Genomic DNA, 13737 nt, shown 5'->3' with positions numbered 1-13737 from the left:
CTGCACAAATAAAGCTCACCACGTCGACCTGAAAACTGATGGTGAAAAGCCTTAGAGCAAAATGGTACTGTGTTATCGAATTAACTTAGATAAATGATTGTCTTGTTTTTGTGTTCCTTTAATTGTTCAGAAGCACTTGTTTGACATATAATTGAATAAAACGTGACACTGCGAGCACTTGCTGACAGTTAATTGTTTGCAAGCTAATCAAGCAGAAATCTACGGTCTTCCATCCGTGGATGTGACAAATCCAATCCTCTTCAGGAAAAGATCTCAGGAGACAAAGAAGAGCTTTTGCCGCCTATCATGTTGTCAAGACTTCTAGCCCGGCTATCATATTGACCTTCTACCTGTGGACTATTGAAGAGAGAGGTCACATCCATCGAAAAAGTTCTCTTATGCTCAATTATACTTTTTTTTTGCATTCTGATGCTCAATTATACTGGTATAAGGCAAGGTGTGTCATCGAACTGCACTGGAGGGTACCACAAGTTTAGACAAGGCTCGTGACTTCGATTACAAGTGCAAGCAGAGAAGGCATGAGTAGGTATTCCTAATCCCGTATATTAATTTCTTTAATTGGAAGTAAGACATGGGCATTCTGACTCCCTCAAATTCCTTTTGTTATTGCAGCACTGGAACCGCAGCCGGCTGGGGCAGATGTTGGACGCGCTACATGTCACCGCTTGGTTCCACTCTTTGCGACGAGCCCCCTGGTGATGTGGTCACTTGGTGGTCTTTTTTCTATCTTTCTCTTATGCTTTCTTTGGGCGTGCCTGTGTTGATGCCTCAGGAGACTATTTTGTCTCGGTGATCTCAAACTCGGTGGCTGAAAAAACCCGGAAGTCTTGGCTGTATGACAAATGCTCAAATAATTGAGCTGCGTATTCAGATCCAAACGACCAAGAAAGGATCCCAGACTGCTCAAGATTATCTGCTCAGGATCAAATTCCAGTCTGATCAACTTGCAGCAGCAGGAGAACCTGTGACAGACAAAGATCTGCTTTATTTATATTCGAGAGACTAAGACATGGGTATCAATTGATATGAACACAATTAATTCAGTCACAAATGTTAATCAGGTCAATACGGAGATGAACACATGTAGTTCATTTACAAATAAGCAATGAATCTGTTGTAAGGACGGGCAACATGGGCAGTGTCCAAGATCCGCTTCTTTGGGCCTTCCTTGGGCAGAAGTTGATATTGTTAATGTTGTATATTAAAGAGTTGGTATGTAACTATCACATGAGCCTGATAGTTAGAAAATCAGTTTGATCCCACCAACACCATTCACCTAATACTGTAGATCAACTTTACCAATCGTCTATCTCAGTATATTCCTTCTTGTGAGTAGAATCCACAGATGCAACTTGAGAAAAAAGGTCCGTTGCTACTACCTACCATTTTGCATGCTCATGGTAACAAAGAGCAGGAGAGCAGAGTAATAGTATGATGTTAGCTAATTTTACACAGATACATTGTGAACAACAGAAAATTTACTGTGTTGCCGCCAGCAATAGAAGTTATCTTTTTTTATTTACTGATTGTATGCATATGGACTGCTCCACTGAGTCATATTCAGAAGGCAGTACATCTTTTCTGAATAATAACCCAAAGAAAAGGAATGTGTGCGTGAAATTTAACATAAATACTACTACTATTTAGTTCAGTCCCCTTGATTATCAGTTTGTGGAAGGTGTTGGTGGCTTATCAGTTTGTGGAAGGTGTTGGTGGGTATGAGGAAGATGTTGATCAATCTGCTAGAACTCAGCATGTGTAATATCCCCAGTAGCAAATGCCCATCTTCTTGAGTAAGATTCGAGAGCGGCCCCAGTAGCAAGATCCTGGGCGGCTTCCTGCCTTCGCTGCCAGCCGCTTACTTCGGTGGAGAGATGTCAGTTTTCCGACCACCAGCTTTCACTGATGATAAGTACACAACTGGGGTAGCCAGAAGAAAGGACGCCCGAGAGACAACTGATTTCAGGAGCACATCTTTGGGCGTGGAAGGCCCCGGCAACATAGGCTGTGGCTGTGGTCGAAGCTGTTTGGGTCAATCTTGGCATATGTTGATCAAGGTCCAGGGCTCCAGGCCCAGCAGAGCTGTGATTCATGGACACTGGCTGCAGCTGTGATTCTCAGTTGTATTGAAGTCTACTTCTTGAAATATAGGAGACGCTGGCTTCTCTGATGCCTCTCAAGTCTAGTACTACTGCAGGCACCCAACAATGATGGTGGTGAAATGAACTTCAAGTCTGGCCGGCTTTGCTGAAGTGCAGAGGCAGGCATATCTTTTCCCCATTTTATAGGACTCAGCGAGTGTTTCTCAGTTGTATTGAAGTCTACTTCTCTCTTGAAATGGATATTAAAGTATACATTGATTATATTGTTTGGTGAAAAAATGTTACATGATTGATGGGGGTTCCTGAATGCTGCAGATTTTTCTGCAAGAATAAGGATCTACGTTGACCTGGAAACTCATGATGAAAAAGCCTTGAGAAAAAAAGATCATGAAAAATTGCATGTTCTTCTAAGCTTGGATGTTATACGATTTCCAATTCAAGAACTGCTAATGTACTCTTAAAGGGACAAGACAAAGTTTTTAGCTAAGCACACTAACTAGTTCTGCTGTTGCGAAATACGGTCGCTTTGCTCAGTGAATGCATAGGCGGCGTGTGATGCGAGATGGCTTGATGTGTATGTTCTTGACATGGAAACATTGGCGTGTATTGCTTAGTTCAATCTCCAACCAGAAATTGATGTCGAACAAGAAACCGTGTAACATATACTCCGAGTGAAGGAGTCTACCTTGCAATCCCTGGCCATGGTGAGGCGTCCATAGCAACGGCCGGATGCCGGCTCCCTTGAGAATGATGAGATGATCCTTTTGTTGCCTGCAAAATAATTCACAACACACTTATAGCAATATGTCACCGATGCCAAGAGATAAATTTCGTAGCTTACCTTGTCACAGATGATACTACTGATCACAAGTATATTAGTGTCCAATGAAGTTTCTTCTCTTCAAATGTCCAACCTTTGACCAATCTGGCACAAAGATTTTGGTAAGCTTGGCAAACAGATGTAAATATAATTTAGAACATCATTTCATAGCTAGTACAACTTAAAATTGAAACTTTTCATGTACTTTTTTTTGCATCAACCAACCAAAGGCTATCAAACAAATAACTGAAGCCTTTTTCTTACAGACCTAAGAAGCACATGCAAATAGAAATCATGTGTGCTATTAATCTCACTAGAAAGTAGAGTCCAACGTGTATGGAGATCGTCGGGCGACGCCACTAAATGGACCACCACCACGACCCACCCCGAGCATCCTGTGTTGGACGTCTATCAGGATTTTGTTGTGTGGGATGCTACTCCCACGCCCCCCTCCTCTTGCTCGGCCTCCTTAAGGACCAGTTCTTTAGTTGGCTTCTAGAATAACCTGCCCCCAACCCAGCTTATTCTAGAAGCCCAACCAAATTTATTTTTTAGAAGCGTACCAATTAAAACTTGACTAGTGCGCTTCTAAAAGGAAAATTTTGGTTGGTCTTGTAGAATAAGTTGGGTAGGGGGCAGCTTATTCTAGAAGACTAGAAGACCAAAAAAACCACCAAAAGAACTGGCCCTAACTCGATGGCTTTGGATTTGGAGGATGGGCACGCGGTGGACTTCGTGGACAAAAGACGCGGCGCCGGAGTTCGAGGGAAGTGAGGCTGAGAGGTTGGGTTGTGAGGGAAGGGGAGAGGAGGAGGCCGCGTGTGGGTAAGAGGTGTGCGTGCGTGGCGACTCAATGAGGAGTTTCCTTCGTGGGAAAGGAAACGAAATATCTACATTTTTCTTCTCTTTTTCTTTTCTCCGCATGAAACGTGAACCAATTGGCTACTACTCCCAATCCGACGTGGGCAACGCCAGCGTTCGACCTCCATTCCCCTCTTACTGGTTGTAATGTGCATTCATGGAACATTGCACATAAAAACTTGATGCATTCTTTACGTGGACTTTCTGAGCGACAGTGCAAGCCTATTTCCCTGTGCGCTAGAATGGGTCCAACACAAAAATGGATGACACACAAAAATATTTTAGTTTCTGGTAATAAAGAGAGACGAGTTGCAGGAATAGCTCTAGTGAGACTAATATGGTAAGAGAATGTACTACTACTTCTACTTACTACTTATAAAAGCGCGAGTTAAGTGCATCCAAATGGTCTCAACCATTCTACAACTTATATCCAATGCCCACGATGCCTCCAATGATGTCTACATTAATTACATTATTTTAATTTGATTTTGAAAACATCATCAATTGCAACTAATCTTGGAAACAATATTAATTACACAATAATCTCCATATTGGCCTATCTTGATTGTTTTCTTTCCACTTAATCATATCATGTCATGACCAATTCTATGTAAGAAGAGCGGGATAAAGTGTGTTTGTGCATCAATGACGACACAAATCGTATTATGAACTTCATGGCTTCTAGAAACCCTCACAATATAGCAACAACACGCGATCAAGAAATCTAACTTGTGGTGCATATGAAGGTAGCAGCTTCGTGAAAGATGGCAACCCTTTTGTCATGAATTAGGACCTTGGTTTACTAAAAAAAACTGAAACCAAAGGACGCGACACATCCTTTGAGTGGATAAATGGGGGCGTCAGCGTAGGTCTGCATTAGACTTAGCTCGCATTCTGAAACGGCCAAACCTTAGGAAACATCTGTGTAGTGAAAGAGAAGAGTAATTGGAGTGGAAGACGACATAGTAAAGCTCCCTGATGTACTATAATATTGGGCGTGCATGGCACATGCACGGTTACGAGTTAAAGTCCATATTTTTAGTTTTCTCACGCGGACGCCCTTTTGTACATAGGATCCCATGCACGAATCCTAAAACGTTCGCTCCCACACACCTCCTTCACCAAACTAGGAGCTGACGGCATTAAATGGTTCTCTCGGGATGGCAATTTGAGCGAACACATTCCTGATAGCAATCTATGTTTGTAGAGCATGGTAATTCTCATTTATTTACGTTGATGTAGCATGTCAATTCTTTTCAGAAAACGCGAAAAATCCTGAGCATGCTAATTCTCGTCAGTTTCGTTTGTGGCAAAACCCCGAAAACGCATGGCAGCATGGCAATATTCTGACAATCTTTTTATACAACATGACAATTTTTATTTGAAAACATGGTATATCCTTTACAACAACATGACAATCTTATCGTTTTTCACACACCAATCTAAATGTTCGCTAGGAGCGGTTATTTTGAATGCACGAAAAACGTTCATTCGTTCTTCCTGGGCGGACAGTCATTCACCGTAGTCGAGGAAGCATGGTTGAGCAATAGTGAGGCGTTCAGGCTTCAATATGTGTCCATCTCATACAACACATAATGGTTGGAGCCCGGACACCAGGTCCTACGCGATAACCACCTCAAGTTGTTCCCAATCTTTCGGACGGGGAAGGAGTCGCCGGAAGGGGGGTTCTTGGCCATGGCCGGCGGCCTTATCATGAACATGTGACACACACTCGAGGGCATGGACGCACTTACTGAGCACTCGGAGGCCAGTGAATCTAATGCTGGATGCAAGCATTCGGACGTTGCCCAAGACGCCACACGAGTGTATGGACTGTCTTGACAAGCAGCCGCTGGCATCGGTGCTCTACATGTCCTTCTGAATGCCATCATGTTTCTGAGGACAAAAAGCTATGGAGCTGGCACACAACTGAAGGGGCGAAAGCAGAGGTTCATCTGGGTATTGCGAGGAGGCCAGGCCAACATATTCACAAAGTCCGACTAAAGAGCCGGCCCGATGAACTGTTGACTAAGTTCACTAATGAGATTCACAAAATGAGTTCACTTCTGGTGGTCGTGGTCGTCGTCGCTCCATTGCTGCAAAGAGCGCACGAGGATGGAAGGGGGAGGACACAGTAGAGCCATCAGATTGCAACAGATGATCGATTTGGACAGTGGTCTACTGCCATGACACCTTGTGCATTCTAATTTGTAACAACAAAAATGCTATACCTATGTAATCTATTACGTAAAGCTACGTTCTTCGCATTCATTAACTAATTATGCCCTCACCCCGCCCCCGGCGTGAATTTCACGGGGTGGGTCAGGGCCCTTTTTTTCCCTCCCAACCAAATCTGGCCGCCTCAGCTTGCTCGTTAGTTATGTAAAAAAAAAAAGCGTATCTTTGGTGATTAGGGAGGCCCAGGCACTAGCGGGAGACCTACATATTCCCAGGATTTTGGTGGCTTTGGATTGCAAGGTAGTGGTTGATGCTATGCTATTAAGGAGGGCAGTGGAGCTAATTTTGGTGTTGTAGTTCGAGAAATAGTTTCTAGAGCTAGAGCTTTTGCAATCTGTTCCTTTAGTCATGAATATAGAATCTCGAATGTTGAGGCTCATAATCTTGCAAAGAATACTTTATCCCTTGGGTTTAGTTGCAATGTGTAGTTACGTCAATCCGGTGAACTTGTATTCATCCGTGTAAACATTGAGTCGTCATAATAAATCTTTGTGAGATCCTAAAAAAACGTAAAAAAAATACGTAGGTGTAGCAAAGCTCCTGTAACAAAAAGCCCATAACTCTAGCATAGAACAGCTCCCGTACAGAGTTTTTATTCGACAGCGGAGGAGCCGAACCCGCACCTTGCCTTGCTACGGGCCTACTGTAAGCTGATCTGGTGCCAGAGTTCACGGAACGGAGGACGTGCAATCTCTATTCCTCGGCTTTTTGACGGCAAAGTCCCCCTTCTTCTTGAGCAAGACTGAGTCCTGCTCCGGTAGCAAGATCCCGCAAGGGCCTCGCCCTTTTGTGCCGTCAGTCGGTTACTGCGATGGGCAGAGAAATATTCCACGACCAGCTTTTGCAGAATCTTGGGCATAACCAGTGTAGCTAGACGAATCGATTCCGGGGAGCTGATCAATTAGAGAGATGCATCTTCTGGTGTGGAAAGCCCCTGGTCTCCAGTTGTAGACTAGCTGGTTAGGGCCAATCTTGCAAAGTTTAACCGAAGTCTAATGGCAACAGAACTTCGAACATGGATGTTAGAAGGTACTCAACAATGGATAGTGGCCGCGACCGAAGAAGTAAGTTCAGTTGGGGACCTTGTACGGCTATTTTTAGATTAACTGACGATGGGCGTCGTCATTCCTGAAGTATCTAAAACGTTGCCATCTCTGATGCCTCCCAGTTCTAGTCCTACTACTCTACTACAACTAAAATCAACCATAAATAATGGTGGCGGAGTGAACTTTCAAGTCATTTGGCTTTTCTGATGTACAGAGGCAGGCATTCCTTCTCCCTGTTTGTAAGACGTTTTTTTTTTTTTTTTTGAAAGATCCAGCATTGCTGGCTTGCATTGATGATAGCAGGAAGCAGCAGGAAGCAGCGGAAAAGGAATACATGGTGGGGATCCTAGGATCAAACAAGGATAAAAAGAAAAGAGGCTAAAAAAAGAGAGCTACAAGGAGCCCCAGTCGGGTGATTTGCGCCTGCTTGCCGCCTGTTTTATAAGACTCGTCGGGTGATTCACTATACGTTAGGAGATTCACAATTGTATTGAAGTCTACATTTCCGTTGAAGCAAATATTTAAGTGTACATTGATTATATAGTTTGGTGAAAACTTTATACGGTTGATAAAGAGGTTGCTGCATATTTCTGATGCCTCCCATTCCTGAAGTATCTAAAACGTTGCCATCTCTGATGCCTCCCAGTTCTAGTCCTACTAGTCTACTACAACTATAAGCACCCAAAAAAAAGTGGCGGAATGAACTTTCAAGTCATTTGGTTTTTCTGAAGTACAGAGGCAAGCATTCCTTCTTCCTGTTTTATACTCAACAACCATCCATTTCTGAATTTTGCAACTTTATTGTATCTGAAATAGCTTTACTCGATGGTTTATCGAGCTGAGCAAAGGCATGTTTGTTGTTTACTAAGAATAGGAGAGGAGAATCCAGTAGTAGTATGAGCTTCTCATGTAATTTAGAAAATAGTGTTTCTGAACACAATGTATACAACCGTACTGAATATTTGCAGGTACAGAGATGTGAAATATTTATCAAGCAAGTCTATGTAAACATTTGGTGTGTGAATATATTGACTGGATGGTGTGCTTCAATGCATACTCACTAAGTGAGATGAGAAATTCCAAGTTGAGATGAGAAATACTCACTGACTAAGATAGCATTGTATCCTGTTAGTGCATACATCAGTACATACATTCAGTTAGAAAGTGCAAGCCTTCTATCAATCTGTTTGTGGTAAGAAAAAATTGGCGCATACCACAGCAAGCAGAGAAACTAAATATGTACAGCTTTGGAATCCTCTTGGAATAAGTATACATGATGTATAAGGATTCTAGAGCTCTCAAATAATCAGCGACAGGTACCACCAATATAATGCCAAATAACCACTAGAGCATTTCAGATAAATAAGACAATCTAGTGCATTAAAACAAGTGGTAACATTCAGTACATATCACTGTTTCGTAGGATTTTCAGACCAACACAAGATTTAGAGATACACATAAACTTCTTCTACTACAGTCTAACATTAATACAAAGTGGTAACACCCAGTACATAACGCTTAAGCTTTGATTTCCATCTTGCACAAGACCAAAAAGAAAGTCTTATGTTGACTCAAATCAGAATAAAAGAACCTGCAAGTAGAAATGATCTGATCAGTTATAATGGAATATATAGTCACCTTTTGAAAGCGAATATACATAGATAAGAACTACTGTATGGAAAATACCTATTCGGATCTAATGTTCTTGTTGGGGCAACTACGACTATCATGGAAGCCAACCTTCTTACAAGTCCCACACGTGCGAGGCTTTTTCGGTCCTCCGGCATTTTTCTTCCGCTCTCCACTTTTGTTTTGCTTCCCTTCTCCATCCTTTTTTTGTTTCCCTTCTCCACCCTTGTCTAAGTGTCCCTTAATTCTTTTGCACCTCCCCTTTGTATGCACATCAGTTGGTGGATAAATTTCAACTTCATTAGGCATACTACAACCAATGTATGCCTCGAATTCATCTTGTCTACTAGGATTATTGGCAGTAACCCTTTCAGATAACTTTCTTTTCGTGTCAAGGAGACCGTTTCTCAACGCTTCCAATTCTTCACAAGAATGTTCAGCCAACCTGATAGTGTCATCTAATGTTTGGTGTATCTCTGAAACCAGTTTTCTCTTTGCCAAATCTAAAGAACTACTCTCGTTCTCTTCAAGCAAGTTGCCACCACTATCGTATAGTGACCTCCTGTTAACTGTTTTCTTCCACCTATCTAGAATGAAATGGCTTGGTAGCTCATTAATTTTTGCACCTCTCAAAACCACGATGATATGTCGGCATGGAATTCCACGTGTCTCAAATAACATGCAAGAGCAGTGAGCACTCATGGATGTTGTGTTGAACTTAACTTCTCTAGACTTGTAAGAGCGATCACCTCCTACAACCGTGGTTTTCACATCACCCTCCTGCAATATGATTTCAATTAAGCAGTGATCTCTAGCCGCACGCACCTCCTTCTGAAAAGCTTTGAAAACCTCATGGGTGAAGTATATGCTTGCATGCTTCTCGATCTCCCATGATGTAATCAGTGGAGACATGGAGTTGAGGCAATCATGATCAGCCTTGAGTTCATTCTGACGTTGTTCTTCCAGGGCTGTACCAATCCTAATCCAAAACTCCACCAAAGCATGCTTGTAACCAATAAAGTGATTAAAGAATGAGTTAGCACTCTCTGACCTCGAAGTGGTTCTCAGAGTTTCACCCAAGAATACACCTCTAAAGTAGGCTGGTATCCATGAGTCACGAATTTCATTTCTCCTAGCAAACCATGTGTTTTCTTCAAGACCAAATTCAGAAATCATGGAAGACCACTTTGCCTCAAATTCAGCTGGGCTTTCAGAACCCCATACACATGCATTAACTGAGTTGTAAAAATGTTCATCCTCTTTCAGTGAAGGACCAACCTTTTCTGGAAACTTTCTCATTATGTGCCACATGCATAACCTATGGACGGTGTTTGGCATAACTATATCAATGGCAGCCTTCATGCTAGCATCTTCATCAGTTACTATAAGCCTCGGTGCTGCCCCATCCATGGCTTTCAAAAATGTTTCAAACACCCGTTGTACGACTCTTCTTTCTCATCAATAATCAAGGCAGCACCATAGAAAACAGATCCCATATGGTGGTTTATTCCCGTGAATGGACAAAAAATCATCTTGTACTGATTTGTGCTGTATGTGGAGTCAAAAGACACCATTTCTCCAAATAAAGCATAATTCTTTCTACAAAATGCATCTGCCCAAAACACACGTTTCAATTGATTTTTATCATCAAGAACATACTCAAAGAAGAATCCTGGGTTGATTTGCTTCCTCTTTCTGAGGTTGTCAATAAACATTTGAGCATCTGTATCCTTGAAAGTACTTCTCATGTCACGGTGATAATGCTGCAAGTCTCTCTTCGTGCACCCCACAAACTGAAATTCACCCTCACCAACACGAAGCAATCAAAAGGCTCCAGATGTGCCAATACTAGCTGCGTGACATGTGAATAGTGTGGTCTTGACCTTCTCGCTGACTTCTCTATTTGAATTGATTAAATGTTGCTTGGTGGGTGTGATAAATTGATGGGTGTGTTCTTCATGAAAATCTGATATTGAGTATTTGCCATCCTGCATACGCTTGACAGTTATCATGGCTTCACAACCACATCTAGTAATCTTTCTTGCATGTGTTCTTATCTTCCCTCCCTTCAAATCCTTCTTGCGTTCCTCCTCCTTCTTCGTTCGGAAACCTTCTTTCGAACAAGGAAATCGCCTCCAGACCACCACATCATCTATGGACTTTTTCTGCCCAATTCTGACTGAAAATCCAACATTGTGTGCATAAGCCTTGTAAAAAATCTCAACATCTTCCATACTATTAAATGTCATACCCAAGGCCGGTTTTAAGTTATCATGACAACTGGGAGTACATGTTGAACCCTGAAATTACATGATCCATTGGTCGCACAAGTTAGTGAATGTTAAAGAAATTTCTAAAAATTATGTTGATAACGATACTCACACAAAATGGGCCGCTGGTAGCTCTCTTTTTAGGGGTGCTAAAGTTCTCAAGTATGATGGGGGAGGACGTATTTCCACATCACGGTGTCGTTCGTTAGTGCATTCATGGTCTTGCAAAGCAATATCACACGCTAACTTGGGCTCGATCTGAAGGAAATATACCCTAGAGGCAATAATAAAGTTATTATTTATTTCCTTATAATCATGATAAATGTTTATTATTCATGCTAGAATTGTATTAACCGGAAACATAATACATGTGTGAATACATAGACAAATAAAATGTCACTAGTATGCCTCTACTTGACTAGCTCGTTAATTAAAGATGGTTATGTTTCCTAACCATGAACAATGAGTTGTTATTTGATTAACGAGGTCACATCATTAGTTGAATGATCTGATTGACATGACCCATTCCATTAGCTTAGCACCCGATCGTTTAGTATGTTGCTATTGCTTTCTTCATGACTTATACATGTTCCTATAACTATGAGATTATGCAACTCCCGTTTGCCGGAGGAACACTTTGGATGCTACCAAACGTCACAACGTAACTGGGTGATTATAAAGGAGCATTACAGGTGTCTCCAAAGGTAGATGTTGGGTTGGCGTATTTCGAGATTAGGATTTGTCACTCTGATTGTCGGAGAGGTATCTCTGGGCCCTCTCGGTAATGCACATCACATAAGCCTTGCAAGCATTGCAACTAATGAGTTAGTTGCGGGATGATGTATTAAAGAACGAGTAAAGAGACTTGCCGGTAACGAGATTGAACTAGGTATTGGATACCGACGATCGAATCTCGGGCAAGTAACATACCGATGACAAAGGGAACAACGTATGTTGTTATGCGGTCTGACCGATAAAGATCTTCGTAGAATATGTAGGAGCCAATATGGGCATCCAGGTCCCGCTATTGGTTATTGACCGGAGACGTGTCTCGGTCATGTCTACATTGTTCTCGAACCCGTAGGGTCCGCACACTTAAGGTTACGATGACAGTTATATTATGAGTCTATGCATTTTGATGTACCGAAGGTTGTTCGGAGTCCCGGATGTGATCACGGACATGACGAGGAGTCTTGAAATGGTCGAGACATAAAGATTGATATATTGGAAGCCTATATTTGGACATCGGAAGTGTTCCGGGTGAAATCGGGATTTTACCGGAGTACCGGGAGGTTACCGGAACCCCCCGGGAGCCATATGGGCCTTAATGGGATTTAGTGGAAAGGAGAAAGGGGCAGCCCAAGGTGGCTGCGCGCCTCCCCCCTCCCCTAGTCCTATTAGGACTAGGAGAGGTGGCCGGCCCCCCTCTTCCTCTTTCCCCCTCGGGGAATCCTAGTCCAACTAGGATTGGGGGGGGGGAGTCCTACTCCCGGAAGGAGTAGGACTCCTCCTGCGCCCTCCTCCTGGCCGGCGCCCCCCTCCCCTTTGGCTCCTTTATATACTGAGGCAGAGGCACCCCAGAAACACACAAGTTGATCCACGTGATCTATTCCTTAGCCGTGTGCGGTGCCCCCAGCCACCATAGTCCTCGATAATACTGTAGCAGAGTTTAGGCGAAGCCCTGCTGCTGTAGTACATCAAGATCGTCACCACGCCGTCGTGCTAACAGAACTCTTCCCCGACACTTTGCTGGATCGGAGTTCGGGGATCGTCATCGAGCTGAACGTGTGCTCGAACTCGGAGGTGCCGTAGTTTCGGTGCTTGATCGGTTGGATCGTGAAGACGTACGACTACTTCCTCTACGTTGTGTCAACGCTTCCGCAGTCGGTCTGCGTGGGTACGTAGACAGCACTCTCCCCTCTCGTTGCTATGCATCACATGATCTTGCGTGTGCGTAGGAATTTTTTTGAAATTACTACGAAACCCAACAGTGGCATCCGAGCCTAGGTTATTTATGTTGATGTTATATGCACGAGTAGAACACAAGTGAGTTGTGGGCGATATAAGTCATACTGCCTACCAGCATGTCATACTTTGGTTCAGCGGCATTGTTGGACGAGACGACCCGGACCAACATTACGCGTACTCTTACGCGAGACCGGTTCCCCCGACGTGCTTTGCACATAGGTGGCTTGCGGGCGACTGTCTCTCCAACTTTAGTTGAACCAAGTATGGCTACGCTCGGTCCTTGCAAAGGTTAAAACGGAGTCTATTTGACAAACTATCGTTGTGGTTTTGATGCGTAGGTGAGATTGGTTCTTGCTTAAGCCCGTAGCAGCCACGTAAAACTTGCAACAACAAAGTAGAAGACGTCTAACTTGTTTTTGCAGGGCATGTTGTGATGTGATATGGTCAAGACATGATGCTGAATTTTATTGTATGAGATGATCATGTTTTGTAACCAAGTTATCGGCAACTGGCAGGAGCCTTATGGTTGTCGTTTTATTGTATGCAATGAAATCGCGATGTAATGCTTTACTTTATTACTAAGCGGTAGTGATAGTCGTGGAAGCACAAGCTTGGCGAGACGACAACGATGCTACGATGGAGATCAAGGTGTCACGCCGGTGACGATGGTGATCACGATGGTGCTTCGGAGATGGAGATCACAAGCACGAGATGATGATGGCCATATCATATCACTTATATTGATTGCATGTGATGTTTATCCTTTTATGCATCTTATCTTG

General features: G+C 43.0%; 1 pseudogene; it reads right to left on the bottom strand.

Moving 5' to 3' along the window:
* Positions 1 to 8774: 8774 nt before the first annotated feature.
* Positions 8775 to 10966, bottom strand: LOC147958506 (protein FAR1-RELATED SEQUENCE 5-like; annotated as a pseudogene).
* Positions 10967 to 13737: the final 2771 nt, after the last annotated feature.

Source organism: Triticum urartu, chromosome 7A, assembly GCF_056163025.1.
Source record: "Triticum urartu cultivar PI428250 chromosome 7A, HENAU_Tu73, whole genome shotgun sequence".
Lineage (NCBI taxonomy): Eukaryota > Viridiplantae > Streptophyta > Magnoliopsida > Poales > Poaceae > Triticum > Triticum urartu.
This window is presented reverse-complemented; position numbering and strand designations above follow the sequence as displayed.